Consider the following 27,161-nt stretch of genomic DNA (forward strand, 5'->3'; position numbering starts at 1 on the left):
AGACATTAGCCCTGTTCACACATTATGTTTGACACACAGGTACAGTTCTGTACACAGGTGCAATTATTCACCTGTTATGCTGAACACACAGGCACGCTTTCTATCTGTACCATGTATTTGAGCAGCCTGTACCTAGGTTCACTTTTAAAATGAACAGAGCTACAGGTACTCCAACGCATGCATGAGTGCACAGACATCTATATACTCATACAATACAATGTCTGAATAGGGCTCTTGAAACTCAGCCCAGGCCTATTTAAGACAGGAAACCTCCTATGTCCTTCCTGTTGCAAGGGGAGCCAATGGTTGATCCCACTGGCTGGAAAGCTCCCAGGGAGGTATGCTGCCACACAGAAGGAGTTTAGAAAAAAGAAGCCCTGGTGGGGGAAGTGTGGAGGGAGGGGTAAGTGTACCCTTCCCTGCTCTTAAAGCAGCAGCCGCCCCCCACCCTCGCCATTGAACTGGCAGAACTGGCTGCTGTTCGAACCAGTTCGGAAGCCCATAAAGGGCCTCCAAACCGGTTCCGTGCACATCCCTAGAATGTACCACTCCGCAAAGCACACTCTGTGATCCCATGCTTGCAGGGGCTTCAGCAGTACTGGGCCTGCCTCCTGTCCCTTTTAGGCCAATCGGAGGACAGCTGCTGATATAATGAGGCTTTCTAGTCTACTGTCAGGGTAAAGCATGCTGGGAAGGCTTTCTTGGCCCTTGGAGGACCTTCTATACCTCCAGCTCCTGATTTCAGGATTGGAGGCCTCATCTGGTTTAATCATATGTTAACTAACTGGGTTAGCTGACTCAAACAGAGGTTCTGATCATCTGTTGCTCCTAGGGTAGGAGCTCTTTACCCTCCAACAGTCGTGTGAAAGGCCCTGTTGTGTTTTATGTTGCTAAGTCTGGTGGCTGAGGAATCTTCCTGTAGAGAGGAGGCAAGAATTCACAAGCAAGGGATGTTTTTGTCTCTAAAAACAAAATCTAAATATTTTTGTCTGAGCCAAGTCAAAGTCAGGAACATAGGAAGTTGCATTTCACCAAGTCAATCTATTGGTTCAGCTCGCTCAGTATTGTGTACACTAATTGGCAGTGGCTTTCCAGGGTTTCAGGCAGGCAGGAGTCTCTCCCAGCCTTATGTGCAGATGCCAGGGATCGCACTTGGGCTCTTCTGCATGTAAACAGATGCTCTGTCACTGAGCTACAGCCCCTTCCCCCCAAGCCAGGGTTTCAGTCTGTGTGATGGTTAGGAAGTCATGAGTGCTGACAGCGAGGCTGGCAAAGAAATAGGAGCAAGACCAAATGGAACAGGATCCATTTGCGCAGTGGCATAAGCAATATTTTGACTTGGAAGTATTGATAGCCAGCAGGTGTAACGATATGTATGAAATTTAGAGGAAGAAGCAAGAGCAGAAGGGAAAGAGAGTATAAAGAAATAAAGAATAAAGAAAGAGAGTCTAAACAGGGAGTGAGGAGGCAGTGATAGAAGGTCTGGTATGTGGGGGAAGGAAGCATAGTGATAACTGCAAGAAGCACAGAGATAACTGTATGCAACTACTTTAATAAAGGGCTTTGTTTATGTTGAGAGTTTCCTGATTGCATTACCAGTATAACTTAAAACAGTCAACAACTTAAATCAACAAGAACCTTTCACAGAGCAGGGACTATGTTAAGCCAAGAGCTATAATACCCCACTTAGCTAATCAATAAGCCAAAGTCAGCATAGATAGGTATTTAGCCCAAGTCATGGTGTGAGACCAGTCAGATCTGACAAAATAAAAGGAACGTGAGGAGAGAGACGGAGAAAAAGGAACACACCAACAGAACAGTATAACTTATAGATGAAGGCTCCGGTTCAGAAAGTATATCATCAAGGTAACTAGTGGATCTGCCTATTACCCAGCTGGACTTTCTTGTTAAACATCCTATGGCATTGTTGGAAGACAGAAAGAAAGAGGCTACTAGGGATGTGCAATTCAATTCATGTGTAAATAGATTTGTGATGAATTGGGGGCAATTCGTGGATTCACTCATGAAATGAATAACCCCTTAAATAAAGGGTCTGATTTGAGCAGGGGCGTAGCAAGGTTAGAGGAGGCCCAGAGACAAGATTTTAAAATGGGCCCCTCGCTGATACACACACACAAACACACTTCACAATATATAGTGCACTCACACTCACATCCCCATTATGAATATGGTGAATATCTAGTTCACATTGAATCTAGTTTTTTAACTCTCTGCTCCTGCCGATCTCCAAGAGACTCAACATAATTCATAGGGGGTGCAACATGGGCGGGTGGGGAGTCATGTGACATGCCTCGGGGGGCCCTCGCAGTGGGGCCCCAAGACAACTGCCTCCCCTTGCCTAATGGTAGTTATGCCCCTGGATTTGAGGGCAAATTGAATCATTCTTGATACATCACAAATCGATTTGTGTGATTCACATCACAGGCGCCATTTTGTCTCCATGTTTTTCAATTGCTCATTGGTTTTCTGGCACTGGCTTCCAATTGGCTTGAGATCTCCTTGCTTCTTGATAGACGTATTCAAACCAAGTGTTAGCATGGCTTCTATTGGAAGTGAGGAGGGAGCAGGCCAAAGGAGGAATTTTCAAAATGTATATTAGGGGCTGCTTGGAGGCAAAGAGAGCCGGCGGCTCCCCCATCCTGAGCAGCAGCCACTGAAAAAAGCTCCGTCAGTGAGGACGCGCCGTGGCGCCCAGGCAACCCTCACTTCCGGCTTCCATGCGACTTCCATGCGACCCCATGCGACCCGCAGGAGCCGCCGGAGCGGAGGCCGGCTCGGTGCTGTGCTGGCTTCTGTTCCAGCTTAATACATTGGCAGCATTATTAAACCGTGAGTCCCTCAGCATCTTCTGGATCTTTTCAAAGGGAAGCCGAGCGCGCACCCACCCCGTCCTGGAGGCGGGCGGCATTGAGGAGGAGGAGGAAGGGGCGGCGGGGAGGTATCCTGCTGCCCCAATTCTTACAAGCAATACGGGCGCTGGAGGGGGCAAAGCGGCAGGAGGGGTAAGTAAACCCTCACCGCCCTTAAAGGGAGACCCCCCTTTGGTGCCGGTCCGGACCACTCCGGACCATGCACATCCCTAGCGGTGAGGATTGGGGGCCTCCTGGCCTCCGGAAGTCCCAAAATGCCCCATGCGCATGTGCAAGGCATTCTGGGGAGCCCCACGACACCAGGAGGCAGTTGTTGCCTCCCTGTCGGTGGTCTCCTCATGAGTTGCTGTGGCAACACATGACCAGGTATATCGGGTTAGCGGAGTGAGCGCTCCGCTAACCTCGTTTAAGCGGGGGCAATTCCGTGGGCTTGCTGCCGGGAGCTGCGCAGCTCTCGTTGCAGCGCACGACCCACAGAACTTGGGCTGGGCTCCCTTAGCCTGGTTTCTGTGGGTCGCGGGAATAGTCTCATTGCTTTTTGTGCAATGTCTCTCTCTGTATCATCAGAGAGAGACTGTAGCAGCACTGAGAGCAGAGTGGTGCTGGTGATTTGAGCCTGCCTGGCCCCCACACTGTGATTGGAGAAATACAGAGGCTGATCTGACAGATACACTCTCACTCTCTCTTTTGAGTGAGGGGGGCACATTTCCCTCTTTTCCCACTCTTCTTGCTCAATTTTTAGCCCGCTGAACATATAAGAAAGGGTGCTGACATCCCTTCAGCTGCATAGCAGCCTCTAGTAAGTTAATCCAACAAGTGGTTATTCTAATATCTTCTGTCTTTCTAATGGGTATCAGCTGATATATCAGAGGAGATCCTAAATCCTATGCTTAAGTTCGCCAACAATGGGAACGAGCTTTGAACCCCCTGCTATATAGGTGTGAAATCTGTCACACAGCACTGGGCTACCAATGCAAACCTGAGTCTTGAGTTATATCTGTCTTAAACAGCCTGCGCATAGAAGTTGTGTTGCATTGCACCATCATTTGCTGGAATAGGCCTGCAATCAGGTATGTGTTTAAGAGCTCTTTTTAAAATCCACTTGGCTAGACATTCCAGGGAAAAGGACATTCAAAAATGATGTTTCAATGCTTGTTAGCATTTTATGCAGCTTTGTTTAACTCCCCATCTGCTCAGATAATGCCTACTTATCCTTTTGTTCTAGGCGATTCTCAAAAAGTCAGACATGTGGATTCTCATCTTTATTATTAAGCCTGAGAATATCGGGGGTGGGGGGAGGAAACCCTCTAAATATCTTAACAGCTATCAAAATAAAATGAATAAAATCCTGCTTTGCACCCTGTGCTATGCCTCTAAAGAACTTAAATGCCAGACTCTCAAGTGCCAGCTTAAGAAAGCCTCATTTTGCTATTAGTTTAAATGCTTCCCAAGTTCTAATAGGCCCTGAACAATGATATTTACAAAAGCTCAAGTCTCAGACAAGCTGTAAACAATAATATCATCATGCCTGGTTTGCTGAGCTCTGAGCTGGAAGCATGCAAGCAAACTAGCCACAGCCGTATTGCACTCAACGTGCAGCAAGAAATAATAGTAGATTGGCCACTGAATTCCATCCAAACTGGAATTTCACTAGCATTAGGTGGTTTCTTTCTTTCTTTCTTTCTTTCTTTCTTTCTTTCTTTCTTTCTTTCTTTCTTTCTTTCTTTCTCATAGAAATATTTCTTGATACATTTATGGATATTAGCTGTGGTAAGGAAACTGGATCTTGATGATCAGAATGTGCCTCTCTGACCAACAAATTGATGGAAACAAAATCCTGGACTAGCAGATGAACCCTTGGTCTGATCCACTGGCCCTTCGAACTGCACCTTCTCTAATGCACGCATATGGTTTTAGGCTGCTGGGATTTTTCTAGAATCTAAAGAGTAACTGGCCCTATCCACCCGCAGCACAGTACCTCCAGTGTCTATCTTATGTTTCTTTTTAGATTGTGAGCCCTTTGGAGACAGGGATTCATCTTATTATTTTTTTTCTCTCTGTGTAAATCACCCTGAGCCATTTTTGGAAGGGCAGTATAGAAATCAAATAAATAAAAATAAATGAAGCTAGCAATTTCTACCAACCCAAATAGTTTGGTCAGTAATCTTATATTCTTGTGCAATCTCTTGTGCATTCAGCCAGGAAGCATTTGATTGTTTTTAGTTCCAGAACAATGAGAATTTGTGATCTTGCAATATCATGTACCAGAGCCTTTGTTTATGCAGTTGCAAAACTACAAACTCATGATGCTGTGCAAAATGGGCAATGATGTTTATGCATTGCACGGAGGCATCTAGGGGCTGTCACTTGAAACAGGAAATTGCTAATAGAGAAAGCAAGACACAAACAGGATCAGTTGAAATCTAAAAGAGTAGAAGGCCTTGGAAAACATATTCCAACTAGTAGGTGAGCCTGTCATTGACCAGGAAAAGTCATTTTGTGTAGATTATACTTCTAGGAAAGTTCATGTAATTAACTATATGTAATAGAATTTCTTATTAATGTGCTTGCCAAAGGGAACTAAAATAACAGTTTGAAATTTGTAGGATTTCAACTTCAAACAGTATTCATTTTATTGTATAATAAACATATATGGTAAATTTGAATCGTAGTAAATTTGAATCTGGGAGATATCTTCTGCTTTTCTTGGGCATTATGTTGTTTTGGAATTATTGATCTGTTTGAGTGTTTAAAAAAATCTATTGAACAATAACAGTTAAGATATTATCAATTCAGAATTTCTGCTAAAAAAACCCAGACTCAAAATTATTTTAACATGTCCCCAAGCATATTCTGGTATTAAAAGTAGTGCATTTGGCTACTTTAACAGGCAGGAGTGTTCAAGCAAAATCTGGTATCTGAAGGTAATTGAGAAATATAATATCCAGAATTTCTTTTTTAAAAAAACCTACTGTATTTACCTGAATCCAAGATTAGTTCCCTCCTGAGTTGTTTCTTGTTAAATATGGGGGCAGGGGGGTCATACAGGTATGGCCTGTATTTAGCCTCTATCTTTTGAAGCATTTTCTTAAATTCAGAGTTGCCTTTTATTTGGGTAAATGGTACAAAAATTATTTTAAAAATTTCCTCAGTATATTCCAGTGTAAAGGGCAGTGCATTCAGCTAATTTCAGTGGCAGGATTCTGTATGCAAAATTTGGTATCTGTAGGTCATTGGGAAATAAGACTTTATTTTGAACAAACAAATTCTTCAAAATATATAACAGATATGGAATTCCTCATAGGGTGTTCCACATATCCTTGTTTTAAAATAGTTTGGGAGTATTGGCAAAAATCATGCACAAAAGATTATGCTACCACACAAAGAGGCTTTTATAAATCAGTTGTTTGGCGGGGGAAAGTCCTCCCCTTTCTGGAACATTTTACAGAGTTTTTGTGAAAAATAGGCAGTAATAATTTCACACTACTTAGTGCCCCCTTTACTGTGACAAGTAAAAAAAATGCATTAAGCCATCATGTATTAATATTTCATGCTCCGCATAATTGCATTGTAGCAATGAGAGTATTACACACTCTATGCAGATTAACTCTAGCATCGTATCAGCTACACTGGCTTATTGTTCCTTTCATAGGGGAAACAAATGAAGTTCTTAGGAACATCTTGGAATACTACATCCTTTTTCTCCCCAATAAGCTAGCATAAAACTAGGAGGAGCTCTGCTGTGAAAAGGAATATTGTTGGGTACACACTTTTTCTGGTATGGAGGTTAACATCTGCATCAAGAAAAGTTGCATGCAGAGTGCTCTAAAACACTGTACTGAACTGTTGCGGGGGGGGGGCAGGTGTTGGGGAGGAGATGTAGGCCCAATTGAGATGGATGCACCATACTAGACTTCCATGCAGCAGCTGCATGGAAACTGCAGCCCGGAACAATGTGGAATGGGAGAATTGCATAGTAAGTTTAAGTGGTGGCTGGTGGCTCCTGAGACCGGATGAGGGGGTGGGTGGGCACCGGGTGGGGCAGGCAATGCTCAGAGCCAGAAATAGTGAGAGGTGGAGCCAATTGTGGGCTTCTACACACACACCCTTTTTTCTCACCAAGCCTGCCTGCCTGCCAAACACACCCTTACGAAGCTGCTCTCTCTTTCTCTCTCCGACTCTTTTCTCTCTCCCCGCTGCCATACCTCCTTATTGCACACTCTCTCTCTTGTTCTTTCCAAGCCTCACCCCTCCTCTCTCATATCAAGGTCACCTCCCCACCCTCTAGCCTATTTTCTCTCTCACCCCTCCCTAACCCCAAACAAAACAAGCACAGGAAGATCAGACTTAGGACAACCAGGCCAGAGAGCTCTCCCAAACCCTCCTCCCCCTAACTTCCTGTTTTGCTATTAACTGGCTGGAACAGCCTGCTCATCCAGCCAATCTGATTGCAAGGGGGCAATGGCCTAGCCCCGCCCCCAAAAGGCAGTGAAAATGGGTGGAAAAATACAGTTCATTTTGGCTTTCAGGGGCTGTGTTTTCATCCCAATTCTTACTTCCTTGAGTGGGCGATGCCAGGAGTTGCCCACTAGGGATCAGAAGATGGAGCAGCTTGATGGGCAGCTGTTCCAGCCAGGAGGTTACAGGCATGGGGAGGATGGCCTGGAGAAAGCTCTCGGCTTGAGAGTGTTCTCTGGCTGCTTGTAAAGGTAAAGTGTGCTGCTGGTAAGTCTATCTTATCAGCTTTCTCTGCTGGATCCTGTGTTTGGTTTGACTTCTGTACATAAAATCTTCAGTCTCCCATGCTACAAAGTAGAATCCTATTGGAACTCCTTTGGCTAAGACAGCCTTCCGGATAGAGGAATATTAACATTTCCAAGGGTAATTAAGGAAATTGTAAGTCTAATTAATTATGCTGAATGAGAAGGAAGTTTCTGTTGTGAACACCTGCACCTGCACAAATTTAGTCATTTGAATGAATTATTATTATTTTTTTAAAATCTCCACCTGGAGAACTGAGCATCTGTAATGTATTTTTAATTGTGTGTATGTTAACATGTAGGTTGATGTGCTGTTTAACACTGATGCACGTGTTGTGAAATACTGCAGATACTGCAAATGCTGTGTTGCATAAGCCACTCAGACAGTATGGGGTTAGATTAAACTCTCAGTGATGCTGGGATAAACCTAGCATAAATCAGCGGCAGCCAGTAGGTTTATTCTGGATTTATACCAGCATAATAAAAAAAGCAGATGCTGGCTCTATGGGAGGAAAGTATTCATGAGGATGAGACACTTAATCACAGCTGGCTGGAAAGTGGGCTAACATCCTGTTGTTAATACTTGTTGGGCCAGCAAACAGTTTCCTGCAATGGGGGCATACTATCTGTGTGGAAATGTGTTGTAATATGGCCAGCCAGTAGGTGGCACTTCATTCTTCCTGCCTACTTCTTTTTGAACTTTTCTCTTCCTGTTACACAATAAAGTAGTCTTAGCCTATAACAGCTGCCTTCTTCTGAGCTCTCATGACACTGTGCCTGTGCCATGTCCAAAAGAGTAATGGGCCTTCCCAGAAGAGTTTGTTTTTTGTATGATAAATTAGCTAGTTGCTGATAGGGTTGCCAACTCTGACTGAAGTTATTCCTGGATATCCCCCCCCCCCCCCGGCCAATATTTTCACAATACCGAAGCCATTAAAATCTCTAGGCTTGCTTTAAATAAGATACCTGGAGATTGTTGCCGATTCCTGGAGACTCTTGCCCAGGCCTGGAGGGCTGGCAACCTAGTCTGACTTGGATAGTTGCTCAAATTCCCCACAGCATAATATGCGTGATTTTGCACCATCTGCACTGCTGCATGTGTATAAAACACTACTGCCGGTGCTGCGAAACAGCCCTGTGCTGCTGCCACTTAAAATTGCACACACAGAGTTGTGTGATGCAGTAACCATTATTGCCAAGGGACGACGTGTTGCACAACTGCACAAGCTCAATTCTAAGTTGCGGTGGAACAGGTCTGTTTTGCAACACCACCAGTGGTGTTTTAGACTTATGCAGTGGCACAGGCAGTACTGAAATGCCCATGTTATGCTGCAGAGAATGTGAACCATTGTTCCCCAAACTTAGTAAGCTAGTTCTCAGGAAAATGCATATTCCTCTCACTTTGCAGTTCAGTAATGTATGTTGTTGTTTGAGTTTATGAGGTCATTCTCATGATCAGCCCTACCGGGACTAGAAATGCCCTACCTGGTTAGAGCTGGTTGTGAGAATGCTGGGATTGCTCCTGGCACTCCTCAACTGGGTATTCCAGATTTTGTAGCTGGGCTAAAAATAGGGTCGGAGGGTGTGCACACCCTCCAACCTCACCACCCAGTCATGTGGGCAAACAAGCTCCCAGCAGCCACTGGCAGCCAGCTGAACCATAGAACTGGGAGGAAGGAGTGTCCCAGCAGCCAGCATTCCCCCAATGCATGACACTGCTCACATGACACATTTAGGTATTCTTGGGGGCCGGGCTTCATTCCCCCCACTCCACTTGCCGTGACAATTCTGTGTGTGAGTGGCACAGCAAAGCCTAGAAGGATCTCTGATCATGTGTGGGAAGGTAGGTACAATCCTGCCTTCCCCTCCAGCTCTCCCAAGCCCCAGCCCAACCGGTCACGTGAACAGCTTTTACGTGTGGTAAGGATATCAGAGTAGTGCTCTTCTGCTTCATCATCTGCGTCCTGCATTTAATAACCATGTGTGCATAGGGGCATACACATGATATTTTAATATATAACATCTTCTTTCTCATCACGCAGACATTATTTCCATTTTCCTTATGTTAAGTGGTGTGTGCCTGTGTGTCGATACCATGTTTTTCTCTTTAATATTTTCTCTTGAAAAAAATTAGTTGAATAAAGTTCATTTTTTTTTAAAGGTTAGATCACAGTTGCATGATCTCTATGCTCTGATTTTGTGATATACAGATTATGCAGCTGAGATCTACATGTGTGCTAAGGTAGTTCAGCTTTCCAAGGTCTTTTGCGGTGATGAGTGATACAAATAATGCATTTAGATTCTTCACAATTTTCTAATTCTTTCACACCTTTGTCATCTAATGGCCTAATTGTCTCCCTACGTTGGATGTTTTTGAATATTTTTAATTGTTCGTAGCAATTTGCTCTTCAATTTCTTTTAAAATTTTGCTTGATACATATGTATTAAGCAAATGTTTATTTACATTTGTATTGCTAGCATTTCTGCTTTTTTATTTTCCTCATCTAGGCAAGACCTCAATTTTCTGAAGCAATCCTTGGTGGTTGTTTTAATAGATTCCTTCACTCTGCTAACAAATCATGCTGGCACCCTCTTGGAATTTTTTTGTACCTTTTCTGATCTGTGATATATATTCTCTCTGATCTCCCATTATAGTGGTTTTAAACAAATTCCAAGCACCCCGAAGAGATCTGACCCTCTTTCAGCTTGAACAGAAAGACAATGAAGATATCAATTAACTAAGTAACACTGTCTTCCCATCACTTTAAAAAAAGCTAGGACCATCACTTGTGGCACAGACAACAGTAAGAAAGAACACCTAAGAAAGCCTATACCTTTAGATGTATTTGTAACACCTGCTTTGCCTTCCACAACAATCCCTTTCTTAGGATTGAAACTCCCCCTAGCCATCATGCTCTATTAAACCTGTCACACTGAAGCATGCCCACTGAGGCCAGGACTAGGCACATTAACATGAGATTAATTTAACTTTGCATCCCCTAAAGGTCAGGGAGCTTTGATATCATTTTCAATTTCAAAGCTAGGGGAAACCAGCAGAATGATTGGCAATCTTCAGCAATCACTCTAAGCATTTTGTATTAAGTGCTCTGTGCGGGAGGGAGGGCAGTATGATCAGTTGCCCTTTGTTTCCAACTCCAAAGGACTATGGGATAATCTCAGAAGCATGCAGACTTCAGAAGGCAAAATGACTGTTTAAAGCTAATACAGAGCACCTATTACTAGTACAGAACATTCCACATGTTATTTTAAAAAGTTGGTAGAATTCTGGACATCTCTTGCTAGTGAGGGGGTTCATGTCTCTTTTAGGGCTATGCCAATTTCATCACCCTAAGAGGACAGCTCCATATTGTGTTGTGTCAAAAAAGGGGAAAATGTGCCTGGGCAGCTTTTGCTGCAAAATAACCAGTAGGGCTGTGCAAAGCAGCTCTGATTCAGTTTGGCATTCACCAGTTCTTTGGGGGCTTCTGGTTTTATTTGGGTTTTCAGGAGGGTTCCAAACTGAAGTGGCTGCTTTGATTCAGGGCCAAGGCTTTGGTCCCTCCCTCCCCTGATCCCAGTAAGCATGGGCAGGAGAGAGACTGGCTCTTAGTTTTGTTTCCCCCAGAGGGTGGCAAGAGAGCAGTGCACGGCACTTTCAATATTACGCTGATCGTGGCCGCAAGAGGGAATAAAGCTGCCTCACGCCAGCAATGGTTAATGCAGTGCCGGAGGGGAAAGCACCCTCCACGCACCTTAAAGAGAGCCCCTCAACCGGTTCCGTGCACACCCCTAGCCTAGGGCTCATTGCATCATGGCCCCAGGGCCCACCTATATTGCCCAGCTGGGGAATATATAGAACCACAGGGATGTTCTTCAGCCTGGGAGACATAGCAGCTGGGATCCCTCCCTGATGAATGATCTCCCATTGCAGTGCCCAGTATGCTTCCTCAGGCTCCCTATCCTCCGGAATGCAGCCTAAATTCAATACTGTGGTAGCCCCACCCCACCAGGCCCCACTCCCTAGCCCAGGTGCAGAGCTTCCTGCTGTTGCACCCGTGGGTCAAGGGCTCTGGCAGTGGCAGCTTCTCTGGGTCCTAGCACATGCTCACAGCATTCAGGACAGTCTGGTGCTAGGGCTGTCAACTCCTCTTCCATCCTTGTTGGGAGCATCCTCAAGCTGGGTACAGGGTCATAGTTTGCCACTTGATTTAAAAACAAACAAACCCTTAGTCAACTAATAGTCTGGTTGATATATCAGTTAAATGTGATATAAACATTAGATGTGCTTTAAAACATTGCTTCTGAAGCAAGAAGCATGTTTACTTTGTTTTAGAAGGTGCATTCATGGCCATCTGCCATCTTAAATGTGGCATTCTCTTGTGCTTGAGAGAAAAGGAAGAATGCCTTCTCCAAGATGGGGCATGCCATTTAGTTTTTTTTAATTTTGCACACTCACTCACACTGCTGCCTGCTTATTTGGGCCAATTCTTAAATCAATTAATTTAATCAAGTAGACATCCCTAACATTGTTTCTCTTGCACATAGAGTGCAAGAGAAAAAGAAAGGGCTATGCATGGGGTTTCCAAATAGCCCTTTGAAGAGAAAGATTCATTCAGTGAAAGATCACAAGAAAAATCCACTTTAAAATTAAATGAAGAGAGGCAGTCATACACTCTGTATCTATACTTCCAGCAGTGGACAATCCCCCACTTAAAAAACAAATGAACATCTTCGTGTATGCAGTAAACTAGTACATCAGAGAGAATGCAATGGCAAACCTTTCTCCCTGCCAGTTGGCTACATGGTGGGAGTTTTTAACCTGGAGAAATACTTGAAAATATGACCCCCTTGAACTGTAGCCTGAAGTAATACAATGCAGATTTCTTTTAGCTCACCCTACCACCTTATTCTGTGCAATGTGTAGAATATGTTTTTCTTGTGGACACTGCTGTTGCTACCATGTTGGATCCCTTAAAATTATTGATGTTCTCCTCTTTGATGGCCTAAGGCCAGAGCTGGTTTCCTTGATAAGCTATTTTTCCTTCCTGGCACTAAGTGTTTTGCTTCACAGATTAGCTATTTAATTGAGAGCCAGGTGTCTTAAAGCCCCAGAGGCCACAGTCTTAGTGATGAACTGTCAGAGAAGAAGGCAAGAAACCCTACTTCTCCCTCTTTGCGGAAGACTCTCATTATTTCATTGCAAAGACAACACATGGCCCTGCTGTTATTCCCTTCTTATCGCGGTTGTTCACAAATGGGAAACATGATTTTTCATCCTGTACCTAGCTCGACACAGTAACAAGTTTCCAACAACTCTGTAATTAATTGACCACAAAGAATCCCAGCAGTGTGCAAGTTCTGTAACACAGAACCTCTCCATTCTCATTTTACAGCTCCTGGTCTGAAACAGAGGGTGCGTTGCTGAAATGCCATGTCAATAGAAACATGAGCTAGCCATTCAAAATTGGCCCCTGGGATCTAGAATTAAGGAAGCATTGATTGACTTGGAAAGAGGCTAACCGCAAGCAATAACAACAGGGCTTGATTTCAACCAGGGCCCACCTTCGAGCCTGTTGTGAATGCCAGGACTCAGTTCTCTTTTCAGAGTAAAATGATTATAAAGACTTAATGGCTGCAAAGCAAGTGCAGAGTCCATTCCCCCTATTATTAAACAAACACAGCAAGGCCATAAGCATCTGGGAAGGGATTTCCCAAACATTAAATGGAAGGACATCCAGACCAGAGGCTTGACTTGCAATTTAGGCTTATCTCCTGACACACTTTTATTTATTAAATAAATAAATTTAGGCTTATCGCCTGACACACTTTTATTTATTATTTTAAGAAAGAAATTAAGCACCTCTAAGAACTATCAGTCTCAAAATGGTGGAGACAAATCAGCTCTTTAGTATATGGCTAGCCAACCAAGGAGCTCCACATATCCAAAAGCAGAGATGTCTGTCTTTGCTTTTGCTGCCTTGTGTTGGAAGGGCCACCCCTCCGGAATGTGACCTCCTTTCCAGTTGCACCTGGGGCTTTATTTAAGGGACGAGGTTAGGTCAGTCACAGCACACAGCCTGCTAGCTGCCGAAGGGAAGCTGATTGTGACTCTTAAGGAATAAGTGGAGATGCTACTTCCAGCTGCTGCCTTTCTGGCTCAGTAGTTCCTTCTACCAATCTATTGGGCAAACAAGCTGAAACCTAATCCAGATAAGACGGAAGTGCTCTGGGTTGGTAGAACTGAATCCAAGTAATGAGTTAAATCTGGTCTTAGACAGGGTCACACTCCCTCTGAAAGACAAAGTCCGCAGCTTGGTGCTGCTTCTGGACCTGATGTTGTCCTTGGAGGTGCAGGTAGTGGCGGTGTGCAGAAGCACCTTTTACCAACTACGGCTGGTACACCAGCTGTGACCCTGCTTGGAGAAGTTGGACCTGAACTCAGTCACTTGTGTTGGTAACATCCAGATTGGACTACTGCAATGTGCTCTATGTGGGGCTGCCCTTAAAGACTGTTCAGAAGCTTCAGCTGATCCTGCTGCAGCTTCATTGGTTACTGGTCTGCTTCTGGGCTAAACTCAAGGTACTGGTCTTGACCTTTAAAGCTCTACACGGCTTGGGGCCAGGGTACTTGTCAGATCACATTTGCCCATATGAACCTGCCAAGGTCCTCCATTCATCATCTCATGTCCTGCTCATGGCCCCGCTACTAACAGAGATCCAGTTGGTGGGGTCTTTTTGGTTGTGGCCCCTCGGCTTTGGAACACCCTCCCTGAAGTGCTTAGCCATGCTCCCTCCCTCAGTGTCTTTAAAAAACAACTAAATAATCTCTTTTAAAGAGGCTTTTAAATGCTCCATCTTTGGTTATATCTGGTAGGTTCTTAAGTTTTTATAATTCTCAGTTTTTAGCTTTCAAAATAACTTTTAATTTGCAGCTAAATACTGATTGTGGTTTTTAACCTGACTTTTAATTTGCAACTAAATACTGATTGTGGTTTTTAACCTGACTTTTAACTTTTAATTTGGTTATTTTTATTACTTTTATTGTATATTGTATCTATTTTATTGCTGTGAGCGGCCTTGAGCAGTAGTGTCCTGGAGGGGCAGGGTATAAATATTTTAAATAAATAAATAAATCTATTCCTTACACCAAAGGAAGAAATGATGGCTGAAGAGGCCTATATACTGTGGCAGATTGCCTGCTGCTTATGACTCCCATTGCTCTGCTAAGGTTACCTTCGCTTCCTTGCTCAGGGCTCCTTCTTGGTCCATGTGGCTTCCAGTCTATCTACTCGTACACTCTTGTTCTTAGCCTTATAGTGGCCTCTAGCATCATAGTATCCAGTCCCAATCCCATCCCCAATTTTTTCCTCCCCTCCCCTTCTCCTCCTTCATCTGGATATGTCACTCCCTTGCCCAGAAAAAAACAGTTACTCTCTTGTCCCCAGTATTTTTCTTTCTCAGTCCTTCCAGATACCTCAATCCTTCCAGATGGCTTCCCACCTCTAACATGGCTATTGCTGCTGCCTTCGCCTTTGGAAGTCTCTCCTTTTTTCACACACCTCATCCTAAAGTCATGGTGGTGGTGGTGGACTTCTCCTCATGAAATGACTAGGTCAAGGGCTGCAAAGCACATGCTTTACAACAGAACTATAGCTTCCCCTCTACAGCGTGTAGGTGCACTCATTAATGGGTGAGAATGGCTATGCAAACCAGGCTTTGCCTACACCCTCAAAAAAGGGAGAGTACGTGCTATAACTTACTCCCAAATACTCTGCAATATGCAGGAGTTCTGCAGCTGATGTTTAAAAAAGTTTGAATTCTGGGGTCCTAAGTAAGTACCACAGAGAGATGCAAACCATTATAACATCACACATACATATTAATATATTGGTTTAAAAATTTCTAGTACCAGTTTTCCCCCTAAAGAGAGCTCAAGGAGATTTACAAAGGAATTCCCAAACAACACATGTGAGTTGCAAAGTACTTGTTTAACAGCAAAAGCAAGACTGCTGTCATTTTAATAACTTCTAAGTCCTCATCAGTTCTTTCCAAAATGATTGAGAGTCTTAGTATCTCTCCCAGAAGATGGATAGACAACCTTTTGGCTCTTCTGTAGTTTAGTAACTTCAGCAAACTAGAAAAACTGAATTGTATGAAATTGTGCTTTGCTCAGCTGGGAATTTGGTTTTGATAAATTGGGAAGAAAATTGCTGGGTGACTAATGCTATTTTAAAAAGAAGGGGGGAAGATGCAAGAGTTATTCAACTAATCTAATAAAACTGATGTTGCCTTCTGGGGAATTTTGAAGTCAACAAACTCTGTAAACATTTTAAAGATTAAGAAAAATAATTTGCATGTGTATCCAGTTGACCTTCTTCAAATGACAATGGTAAATACAGCCATTCCTTGCCAACCACGGTTTTACCAACCACGGTTTTGAGTATATGCGAATAGGAATTTGTGACAGGTCTTGCCAACTGTGACCTCAGTATCCACTGTTGATGAGGTGTTTTTTTTAGTGATGGGGGTTCAGTGATTTGGGGGGGGGTTCAGAAGTTTGATCTGCTCATTCCTCTTGGTGAGCCTTGTTGACCTTGCTGTCCCTTGCCAATTTAAAATGCCTTTGAGTGATTTGGGGGGGGGGTTTCAAAAAATTTCAAGAGGTTCGATCTGCTCATTGTTCTTGGTGACTCTTGGTGATGTTACAGGATTTTTTGTGATTTTTTAGCAGTTATGAGGGGTCTATTTTTAAGTCTTTTTGCAGCTGTGGTTCCCCCTGTTTTCTATAGACTTTAATGCATCGCCAACCACAAATTTGCCAACGGCGAGGTTTTGCTAGGATGGAACCCTAGAGATTAGTGAGGGATGACTGTATCTCATTTGCCAGACACCCATTTTGACCTTATCTCCAAAATCAGGAGCCTTCCATGACATCCTACATTAAGATTCTCTCAATTTCAGAATGGAGGTACAGTTAAACCTCTCGACTTTTGTTCAAGTTGCCTTGAGGTATATTTTATTATTGTACCTACAGTTCTGCTTATAAAAAAGAAATCTTGCCTAAAGCAGGTTATCTTGAAAAAAGGAACAAAAGAAATGGGGAAAAGGGAGCTGTGACTTTTTAAGTAATAATATGTCAAATTCAAATTGGTAATTAAACAACATTTAAGTTGTAAAGTATATTTTCATTTAAACCTTAAAGTATAAGGGTGCAATGAAAAGAAGATAAATAATAGGTTGTATCCAAAGAAAGTTAGTCATGTCTAAGCCCCACAGAAATCAATAAAGAAGTTAGTCATACCTAACTTAAGTCTTGTTAATTTCTATGGGTAAAAGATAAAGTGTGGACTTAGTCATAAATAACTTTCTTTGGATACAGCCCTAAAAGATTTAAGAGGCAAAAGAAAAACAAAATAATTTAAGGATAAAAGAGGGGAAAGTCAATGGCTGACATTCTCCTCAGCCTTAGGAGAGCAGAGCAAGAGCTGCACCATTGCAAGGGAATGAGTAAACTAGCTGCACTCAAACCTTGCCTTGAAGCACAGAGATAGGGACGGGGATGCAATTTTCATTCCCCTCCCCTGCTAAAGCCCTGTTCACTTGTAGGACAGCTCTGCTGGATCAGGTGCAAGGCCTGTCTAGTCCAGCATCCTGTTTCCAAAAGTGGCCCACCAGATGCCTCTGGGAAGCCCACAGGCAAGAGATGAAGACATGCCCTCTCTTCTGCTGTTGCTCCCCTGCAATTGGTATTTAGAGGTGTTGTGCCTCAGAGGTGGAGGTGGCCTATAGCCATCAGACTAGTAGCCATTGATAGACCTGTCCTCTATGAATTTGTCTAAGTCCCTTTTAAAGCTATCCACATCCCGTGGCAGAGAATTCCATAGATTATGTGCTGTGTGAAAAAGTACTTCCTTCTGTTTGTCCTAAATTTCCTGGCAATCCGTTTCATGGGATGACCCCTGGTTTTAGTGTTGTGAGAAAGGGAGAAAAATGTCTCTCTGTACACTCTCATAATGCTGTGCATAATTTTATACACCTCTATCATGTCTCCCTGTAGTCGCCTTTCCCACACAACTAAAAAGCTCCAGATGCTGTAGCCTCCCTTGCCTCATAAGGAAGGTAATCTAGCTTTCTTTTATGCCTTTTCTAGTTCTACAATGTCCTCCTTAAGATATGGTGACCAAAACTGTACACAGAACTCCAAATGTCGCCACACCATATATTTGAATAAGGGCATTCTAACATTATCATTTTAATTTTTAATCCCCTTCCTGCCTTTTTCACAGCTGCCATGCACTGAGTTGACACATTCAATGAACTGTCCACCATGACCCTGAGATCTCTCTCCTGGTCAGTCAGTGACAGTTCAGACATACTCATCAGTGTATATGTGGAGGTTTTTTTGCCCCAATATGCAATGTAACATGCTTATATTGAAACTGTATTTGCCATTTTGCCTCAAGTCCTTCAGGGCTGCAGAAAATATCAGCCATTGATTAATATAACCAGGAATGGCATTCCAAACATAGGGAGAATGATTGGTCTTCGATAAAAAGGAAGACGTTTACTAGCACATGAGAACCTACAAAGAGAACAGGCAGATGAATGAAGAATCCAGAACAGAGCATAATTGGAAAACAAAAAGATAAGGAAAGGCCACATTACTGGCAGCTTTAGGAGTAAGAATAACACTAAATACAAAATAAAAATGAGAGCAATATGACATTTTCTGCAAAGGGAAATGTATAGAAAATGTGAAGGTGAGGAAATAATGAGGACAGAACAAACCAGCACAGGAACAGCAGGGTATATATATCCACCCTGTTAAGGCTCTTCCTGTTTAAGGGAAAGGGGTGGCATTGGCACAAGAGTTCCTAACCTTGGGTGCCCAGATGTTGTTTGACTATCAAAAGTCATTGTGGCTGGGGATGATGAGGATTGTAGTCCAACAAGCATAGGGCCAGTAAAGACTATAATTGCCAGCCTGAACAGGTTAAAGAGAGTCAGTGGTTAGCTTGGGTGCCTTGGTCAGTTCCATACTTGGGACCCCTTTACTGCCTAGGGCAGGGGTTCTTGAATTTGGGTCCCCAGATGCTGTAGACTACAACTCCCACCAACTTCCATCAGCCTTTGTCAATGATGGGAGCTGTAGTCCAATGACATCTGGGGACCCAAGTTTGAGAATTCCTGGCCCAGGGAGATGCTAACCTGTAGCCCGGGGGCTTACCATACCAGATAACTGTGCAGAGTCTTGGGTTCCTGGACCTAGCCCCTGCAGTTCCTGACACTAATTCCGAGAGTGGCACTCCTAAGTTTTCAAACTACTCAGTGTCTCTTCTGCCTCTCCAGCTGCCTGGACCTCTCCAAACCTCCAAAAGCATGCTGTGCAAATTTAAGGCAATGAACACTGCTTCTCCTCTCTCTGCGCTTATGAGATGCAAATTAACCACCCTCACTGAAAATTTCCTTAGAGGTACTTTTGACAATTTATGAGATCTCTCCCTCATGCACCATTTCACAGCTCAGGTGGAAAATAAACATTTCCTCAATTTTCTCTAACAAGCATTCAGCCTAATTCCCAACTATAGTGACGGCAGAGGTCTGCCTATTGTCTTGTGAGCTGCTTTTGCAGTGCACGCTGTTGAGCAGATGCTACAGTATTTTGTGCATGTTTGTTTTGCTTATAGTGCCTGCAAGGTGCGCTACATGATTTCTAACAGCTGATTAAACAAACAGCACTGGCGGAGAATAGGATTGGGAGGCAAGCGCTGACATCATTCAAGAACTGCCAAGGGAGCTAGACAAGAAACAACCTCCTTGGACCCCAGTGTTTGGACCTAAAATGTGAAGCTTCATGGCCTTGCAGACAGCAGGCCTAATGTCACGATTTGGGGCTCTGGGTGACAAACCTTCACCTGTCACTCTAAGGCCAGCAGAGAAGGGGTAGAATTATTATTATTAATAATGTATATGATTATTTCATTTATATACCACCTATCCAAAAATAGCTCCGGGTGGTTCACAATTTAAAAAAACTTATAAAAATATTAACATAAAACATAAAATAAAACCATTTAAAATATCAACCTAAAACTCATTTAAAAACCATTAAAACCACTTACTGTAAATATTATTAAAAGTCAAGCTGAAGAGATGGGTCTTTATGGCTCTCTTGAAGGAATGAACTTCCTCTATGAGGGAGCCACTGTAGAAAAGTTCCTATCCTAAATAATCCCGCAGTGTACTTCAAATGGCAAGAAAATGCAGAGCTGGGCTTCTGTTTTTTTAATGGATTTGAACTACTGTACGTGTGTACCCCATTCAACCTGATGCCTTGCTAACTGCATTTGCCAGCAAAAACATAAACCACCACTACCTCATAATTGCACAGCAAGATTTCCTTTTCCTGCTTCGTTTTGTACACTGCATTTTTTGGGTTTATGCATAGTGCATTTTGCAAATAAAAACTCTACGCCATAGAAGGATGTTAGAAATGTGCAAAGATTCATTCCAGATTAGTGAGAGGGGAAACTCTCAGTAAAATACAATGCTACATGACAAAAGTGTAGTGTGAACACCCCATATGAGTGAGTGGTTTTAGCTCTATAACTGACAGCAGCCTAACATGAGATACCACAAGCCAATTTAAGGACTAACTGAGCACTCAGACTTGACAATTGACCCACATGAATCTTTTGTGCCTCTCTGAATGCCATCTTTTGAGCTCCTTGTTAAAATTCTTTTCATTTATTTCTCTTTCTTTAAACAAAGTGGGGCGGGGGATAGGGGGAGACAGCTACATGTTCTGCCCATAAACGCAACGAGTAGACTTTTCTATAGTTTCCATTCCTAATCGCCTCAGAAATCTCTCTTGTGTAGGCTAACATGCTTTTTGACAGAAGCAAAATAAATTGTAAAGGTCAATTGAATCAGATAAGCCCCTTTTGGCAGCACTTGCATACTCAGAATTGTATGGCTAACATTTAGCTTATGTTAGCAAAGGTGGGGGCAGGGAGAGGAGCATCTTTCTACGGAGGAAAGAGAGTCTCCAAAGGAAAGTTGAAGCGGGGGGAAAAAGAACAATTAAACAGAATGTCATATACAGTCCCATTGGTGCCAATGATTACATGCTGGGCAATGGACAATGTTACATGCATTAATCTCATTAAAACCTTTGATGTAATGGTTTGGATCCAGCTCATTAGAGGCCTAGGAGGATTGTCATTAATGGCTGGCCATGACTAATTTCTCTGGAATTACTCTGTAATTCTTTATCAGTCACGTTTTAATAGGCAAACACGATGCTGTCTCCAAGCCCATCTTGCACTTGTAGGCACCTCATGAGATAGGCTGCTGATGAGAAGCTATTGACTTGATTTTAGTTAATGAACAATTGTGCCAGGAGCTCTAATGTCATTTTAACTGTGAGTGATTTATTTAAGAGCAAATTGAATTCTTAACAAATGAGCTTCCTTAGAAATTCTGCAGCAGCAAAAGGGCCCAACAAGTTTCTTGATGGTTTCAAGTGAATGTAATGCCAGATATTCAGACATTAAGTTACATGTGCCTATACACATGTACATGTTTTTGTGTGAATGACTGTATATATGTTCATATTAAAAGTGAACCTGAGGACAGAGTCCTCAAAAACCCAGTACTGAAAGGAAATGTACAACTGTACATGTGTTAAGCATAATGTATGAATAACTATACCTGTGTACAGATCAGTATGTGCATATACTGTACATAAATTGTACATGGAATGAACATAACATGTTAATAGGGCTAGAGTGTCAGAAACAACAGAAGACAATATTCAGAGAATATGAGAATTCAGTGTATGTATGTGTGAGAACAAGAGAGGTCATCCACAATCATGAGTACTTAACTGTTGTGCGGGTAGGCATACTCTAGAGAAGGGGTTCCCAACCTGTGATACTCCAGATGTTGCTGAGCTACAACTCCCATAATTCCCAGTCACAATAAATTCAACTCAAATGTAGCCATAGAACTATAATGGTAGCAAGACCTGCTTTAGACTCCTCAGTTCCTTAAGCAAAAAGACAGAGAGGTTGTTCTCACAAGCAGCCAAGCCCAGATTTGGTTGCCTGTGAGAACAGCCGGGATCAATGTGGATTCTGGCGCTGCCAAGCCCAGCACTGAAGCCCAGCTCAGCCCAGGTTAAGGGCACAAGCCCTTAACTCGGCTGCTGGGATTGTGTGTCAGTATGGGCTGTGTGCAGCTTGTGCTGACACAGAGATGGGAGCCAAGAGCAAGTCTCGGCCTCAGAGTGATCTGCCCTGCCCTGCTCTGAACTGCATGGAGCAGCTCTGCGCTCCCACCAAGCACAGCATGATCATTTGGAGTGAAGGCAAGGTTTGCGAAGCCTTCCCACCATATGCCTGGTAGGTCATGCGAATGGCCCCCGAGTCTCCTACATGTAGTGGCGGCAGGGGCTTAGCAAGGTTGGAGTGGGCCCAGAGATGAGATTTTAAAATGCACCCCCCTTGAAGCTCAGCTCATGAAGTAAAGAAATCTTAAATGAGGCTGAATAGTGGTAACAAAAAGCATAGTAAAAATTTTATATATATATATAACCTATGTGCCACAATAGAACATCATCGTAATTTTTTTTAAAAGGTTTTGTAAATTGTAGATGATGTAAGTCATTTAATGGTACTAGAGAAAGACATGCTGTTCTGGTAGCTCCAGGTCTCAACACTCACATCAGTTTCAGAGGATGAATACAACTGAAGGAAGCCCGGGAGGGTGCACGGCTGGGGGAGTCAGTCATGTGACTTGCCTCTGGGGGGGCCCCTAAGGCAGTGGGCCCCCAGACAACTGTCTCCCTTTGCCCTATTATAGTTATGCCTTTGAGTGGCGGTGCCAGACCGCAAGTGGCCCATGCCCGGCTGCGGCGGCGTCCCCGCTCACCTGGTCCCCTTTGCCTGATGTCAGATGTGGGGGCTACCCATGCCCCCATATCAGACTTGGGGGGCATGGTCTGGCTCCCAAATGGGGCCACATGGCTCCATTTGGGACTTAGAGCCAGGCCCAGCCAGGAGTGGCTCTTCCCTGCTTTAAAGGTAGGGGACAACTGCTTCTGGCCACAGCTGTCCAGCTCCCGAACGGGGCCGCACAGCCCTGTTCTGGAGCTAGATTGGGGCCGGTGCTGCATTCGCAGCATGGCCAGGAAAGGCTATTCCCTGCCTTAAAGGCAGGGAAAAGCCACTCCTGGCTGTGACACAAATGCTGCACCGGCCTTTTAACTCCTGAAAAGGGCCGCACGGCCCTGCTCAGGAGCTAAACCAACACCCCCCGTGTCTGACGTCAGATGCGGGTGGGGAGCATGTCGGGGCCATGAGACGCGGCCACTGAGGGGCGGCGGCTTGGGTTCTTTGAACCCATTTGCCCAAAGGTGGCTCCGCCCCACCCCTACCTACACGTGTTAACTTCCTCTCTTAGCAAGTCTTGCAGATAGGCAAGTGCATCATGTTTCATGCATTCTTAAAAAAAAACCAACAACTTCTTTGGATTTCTAGATTTGATCTGCCTTTTTAAAAAAAATTGACCAGCAGATTAGGTGAATATAGGCAACCATTTATCAAATGGGGACTTACCATAATGTATATCATTATTTACTAATCCTCAAAAACTCTTCTTCATGCCAGTTTAATCTCTCTCTCTCTCTCTCTCTCTCTCTCTCTCTCTCTCTCTCTCTCTCTCTCTCTCTCTCTCTCTCTCTCTCACACACACACACACACACACACACACACACACACACACACACACACACACACACACACACCCCTCTGACTCCTTTGAATAACCACTTGACCAGAAAAGGACCCAGACCTTGTCCCTCCATTTCTGAGAGTACAGTCTTTAAACTATTTTTGAAATAACTTCCAAGCCACTGAAGCAGGAGAATCTGTCTGTAGTTAAAAGTGCATAAAGAAGCACTTTCCCCAAGAGGCCCAGGTGAGGCACCATGATACTGACAAGAGTTGCTGTCCGAGCACAGGGGATGTGATTAGTGAGGTGCTCTTTGCTTTGTTTGTCTCTCCCTGTCACTTTGATAATGTGTGCTGTACATGTTGACATGAGGGGTAGCTGGATCACAGTGTTTTAGAGAGCAGGAGAAGCTACAGCTTAGGGAAGGTATTCCAAAGCCTACTGCCCTGGTCTCAGCACTGGACACTGTGTTGGCTCATTGGGCAAATAGAGACAAGAATTCTTGACCAAGTTGTAAATGATTGCAGTGGGCACATGGGGAGCCAGTCACCACTAGTATCCACATATGTGGTGAGGAGGATTTCACCACTCCCTGAATTTCTGATTGGGTGTGGTAGGAAGAGAGGGAGCGATTGTGTGTGTGAGAGGAGTTGTGTAGGATGGTGCCATCCCACTCAGCTATCGTATACAGCATTTTAACTAGGTAGAAGGAAATGCCATCCTACCCAGCTCCTCTCTCACACACAGCCACTCCCCCTTCCTCCTACCTAGGCTTTTGCTTACATGCGATCGAAAACCAGGAGTGTGCACAGCTCCCAAAGCTTGTCCTACCTGATTAACGGTGGTATGAGCAGCCCTAATCAATCAAGCAGGGTAATGGGAGTTGTAGGACCTCAGACAGCTCCAAACAGAAAACTTGCTCCAAGGAAGTCTGAAGACCAGTGGAGCCTTTATGTACTCCGTACCAGGTCCCAAGTGTAGAGCTTTGACTATAAGCACCCTGAAAGTGAGAGGAGGCATACTTCTTACTGAACAGTTGAGTAGAATCCTGCCTCCACTGTTTTCTTTATATCTCTACAAGCAGAATGACTAGAAACTGGCTTGGTTCACGCAGTTGTCAGAATCTAGGCTTAATGTGGGTTACTTGCATTAGCATTAATAAGAACAGGCTGCTGGATCAGGCCCAAGGCCCATCTAGTCCAGCATCCTGTTTCGCACAGTGGCCCACCATGATTGTTTGAACTCACAACAAGGTGTGGATCTGATTCATTTCAGGCCATGAACCACCTTGGTGTGGGGTTCATACAATCATGCTAATGTCAGTAATCCACATTAAACCTAGATTCCAATAATTGTGTGAACCAGGTCATTGTCTGCCTCTTAAAAACTGTTGTCAGCCATTGTTACTTCAGAGTTCATAAAAAGTCAGATTGCTATGCCTCCAGTATGCACTGGGATTGGTGGTTCAACTGTAATGTATGGGGGAAAGTAGGCCCCTTGATTCTGCTGAGCCGTACTACAATGAGTGGCAGGGGAGCATTTAAAGATATTTAAAAATATCTGTGAATATGTATGCAGTACACTGTGAATGATTATAGTTAATGACAATGTAAAATGTGGCACTGACTAACTCAGTATGGCATGTATAGAAGATACAAATGGTGCACCAAAGTTTTCTCCCAGGCTGAAAATTGGCCACATACAACAGTTCCCTTTCAGCTCAGCATGGCTAGAAGAGCTGAGACACAATGACAGCAAAATGGAAGCAAGGGCATAACGCCAATAACGACATCCCTGAACCACAGGGGCTGCAAAGATGTGTAGCGATAATGAATAAGGCACAAACCAAGAGCTTGAGACAAACCAGTCGATAACAGCTGGTGATATTTACATATTAAAGAATCTGTAACATTTAGAAGCAACACTTTTGTTAAGGGAAACAACAAGAAGCATGGATAAGTGCAACTCCATCAGCATAATTGGCAGCTTCTCCTCAAGACCTATATGGCAAAGACAGATGATCAAATTATCCAGCAATGAGTTGCAAAGCGCTAAGGAGAAAGAAAGGAAGTTTCCTTGGAGAGGGCCTACATTTAGGCTACTTGCCTAAAAAAATATCTCAACATCTGTAACTACTAACTGGAGCTTTTGTCTGCTGCAGAAAGATTGCCAACATTTACACATTAGCCATCTTGAACAGATGAATGTCTCCCAGGTGGGACTGGTGAAAGGCAAGCATTGTATAATAGACCATTTAGCCACCACCATATACCACATCTTTATTGTCTTTTTAGTGTCTTTTATTTTAGCGTTTATTGTCTTTTTAGTGTTGGATATTTGTTTATAATAGGCTTTTAAACATTTTCTAAGCTGCTTTTTATATAATTCTTTGAAATGAAGGCAGGGTAAAAGGCTATAAAATAATAATAAAATAATAAAGTTAATCTCCCCAAATTAAATAACAATCAAATAATACAGTTAACCCTGCATTATCAAACTCTAGCCTGCAACGGCTGTCTGTCTTGCAATTGGTAATTCCATTTATTAAAAAATTTGACCATTGTAGTGGAAAGTGATTGGACATGCAATGGGCACTCCAGTTCCAATATCAAGCAATCCACAATACAGATATCCTTTGGTTTCTAACATTTTTTTTGGCCAGATGGTAACCTCAAATGAAAAGCACATTCCAATGCATGTGAAGGCACATGATAAAACATGATATAGAAATCTACGCATATCTGGATCTGATCAATGCCTGTATAGGAGACTGCCTGGGAACCTTATGTACACTAGCTTGTTCCAAAGAAGAAAGGCAGAATAGAAATATAGAACATATAATTAGAAGGCATTTTTAGAATATGTCCCTGCTACAAATGTAAATCACTTCTGAGTCAGCATGCACAGGATTAGACTGCATACATCATTGCTGCTAAGCAATGACCTCCTGCCTAAGGTCCATGGCCCCCTGCCTCCTGGGGGGGCCTCCAAATGAGGGGCTCAACAGAGCCCAACTGCTATGCCACCACTGTGCCTCCCCACCGATATTTCCCGCACCAATATTTCACCGGGGTTGGTAGGGGTGAGCCAAGCGGAGCAAGCCACCCCCTGTGGTGGCGGCAGCACATGTGCTTGCACACTGACTTCTCCCCAGCCCCTGGCCGGCACGCAGGCTTCTCTCCAGCCAGCATGCCTGCACAATTTGTGTATGGAAAGCGTCGAGTGCCGTGATGTCATGCACGCATAAATAAATACATACTTGAACTGTGCCGGCGTGCCGGCTGGAGAGAAGCCTGTACACCGGCCAGGGAGTGGGGATAAGCCCGTCTGCAAGCCCACATGCCAGCGGCGGCATTGGGGATGTCCTGCTCTGCTTAGCTCACCCCCCACTGGTGAAGATGGGAAATATTGGTGTTTTGGTGCAGCGGTGGGCACAGGGCAGCAGCACCACCGTCTGGAGAGCCAAGCAGAGCAGGACATCCCCCATGCCACTGCCGGCATGGGGGCTTGCACACGGGCTCATCCCAGGAGGCAGGAGCAGCAGTGGGGCAAGGAACCTTTTGGGGGGAATTAAGGGGGTCCTCGCAGGGGAGGGTGGGGCCTCCCAAGCCCTCTATGTCCAGGCTGATTTTGGACCTAGGTGCACCACTGTTCTCAACCCCTGATGGTACTTTTTTCTTATCAATTCTGGACTCTGTCTTTCACTGGATGCCCACTGCAGCATGGCTCATATCCCACCACCACCTTTTTTCTTGTCCACCCCAGGAGAACCTGC

At 43.9% G+C, this 27,161-nt stretch overlaps 1 protein-coding gene across 4 annotated transcripts in view; it reads right to left on the bottom strand.

Annotated features, from left to right (window-relative positions):
* The window catches only part of RALY (RALY heterogeneous nuclear ribonucleoprotein), a 376,843-nt gene that overhangs the window by 78,187 nt on the left and 271,495 nt on the right, over positions 1-27,161 (bottom strand). The window lies entirely within an intron of this gene.

The sequence above is a fragment of the Hemicordylus capensis genome, chromosome 4 (assembly GCF_027244095.1).
Source record: "Hemicordylus capensis ecotype Gifberg chromosome 4, rHemCap1.1.pri, whole genome shotgun sequence".
NCBI classification, from domain to species: domain Eukaryota; kingdom Metazoa; phylum Chordata; class Lepidosauria; order Squamata; family Cordylidae; genus Hemicordylus; species Hemicordylus capensis.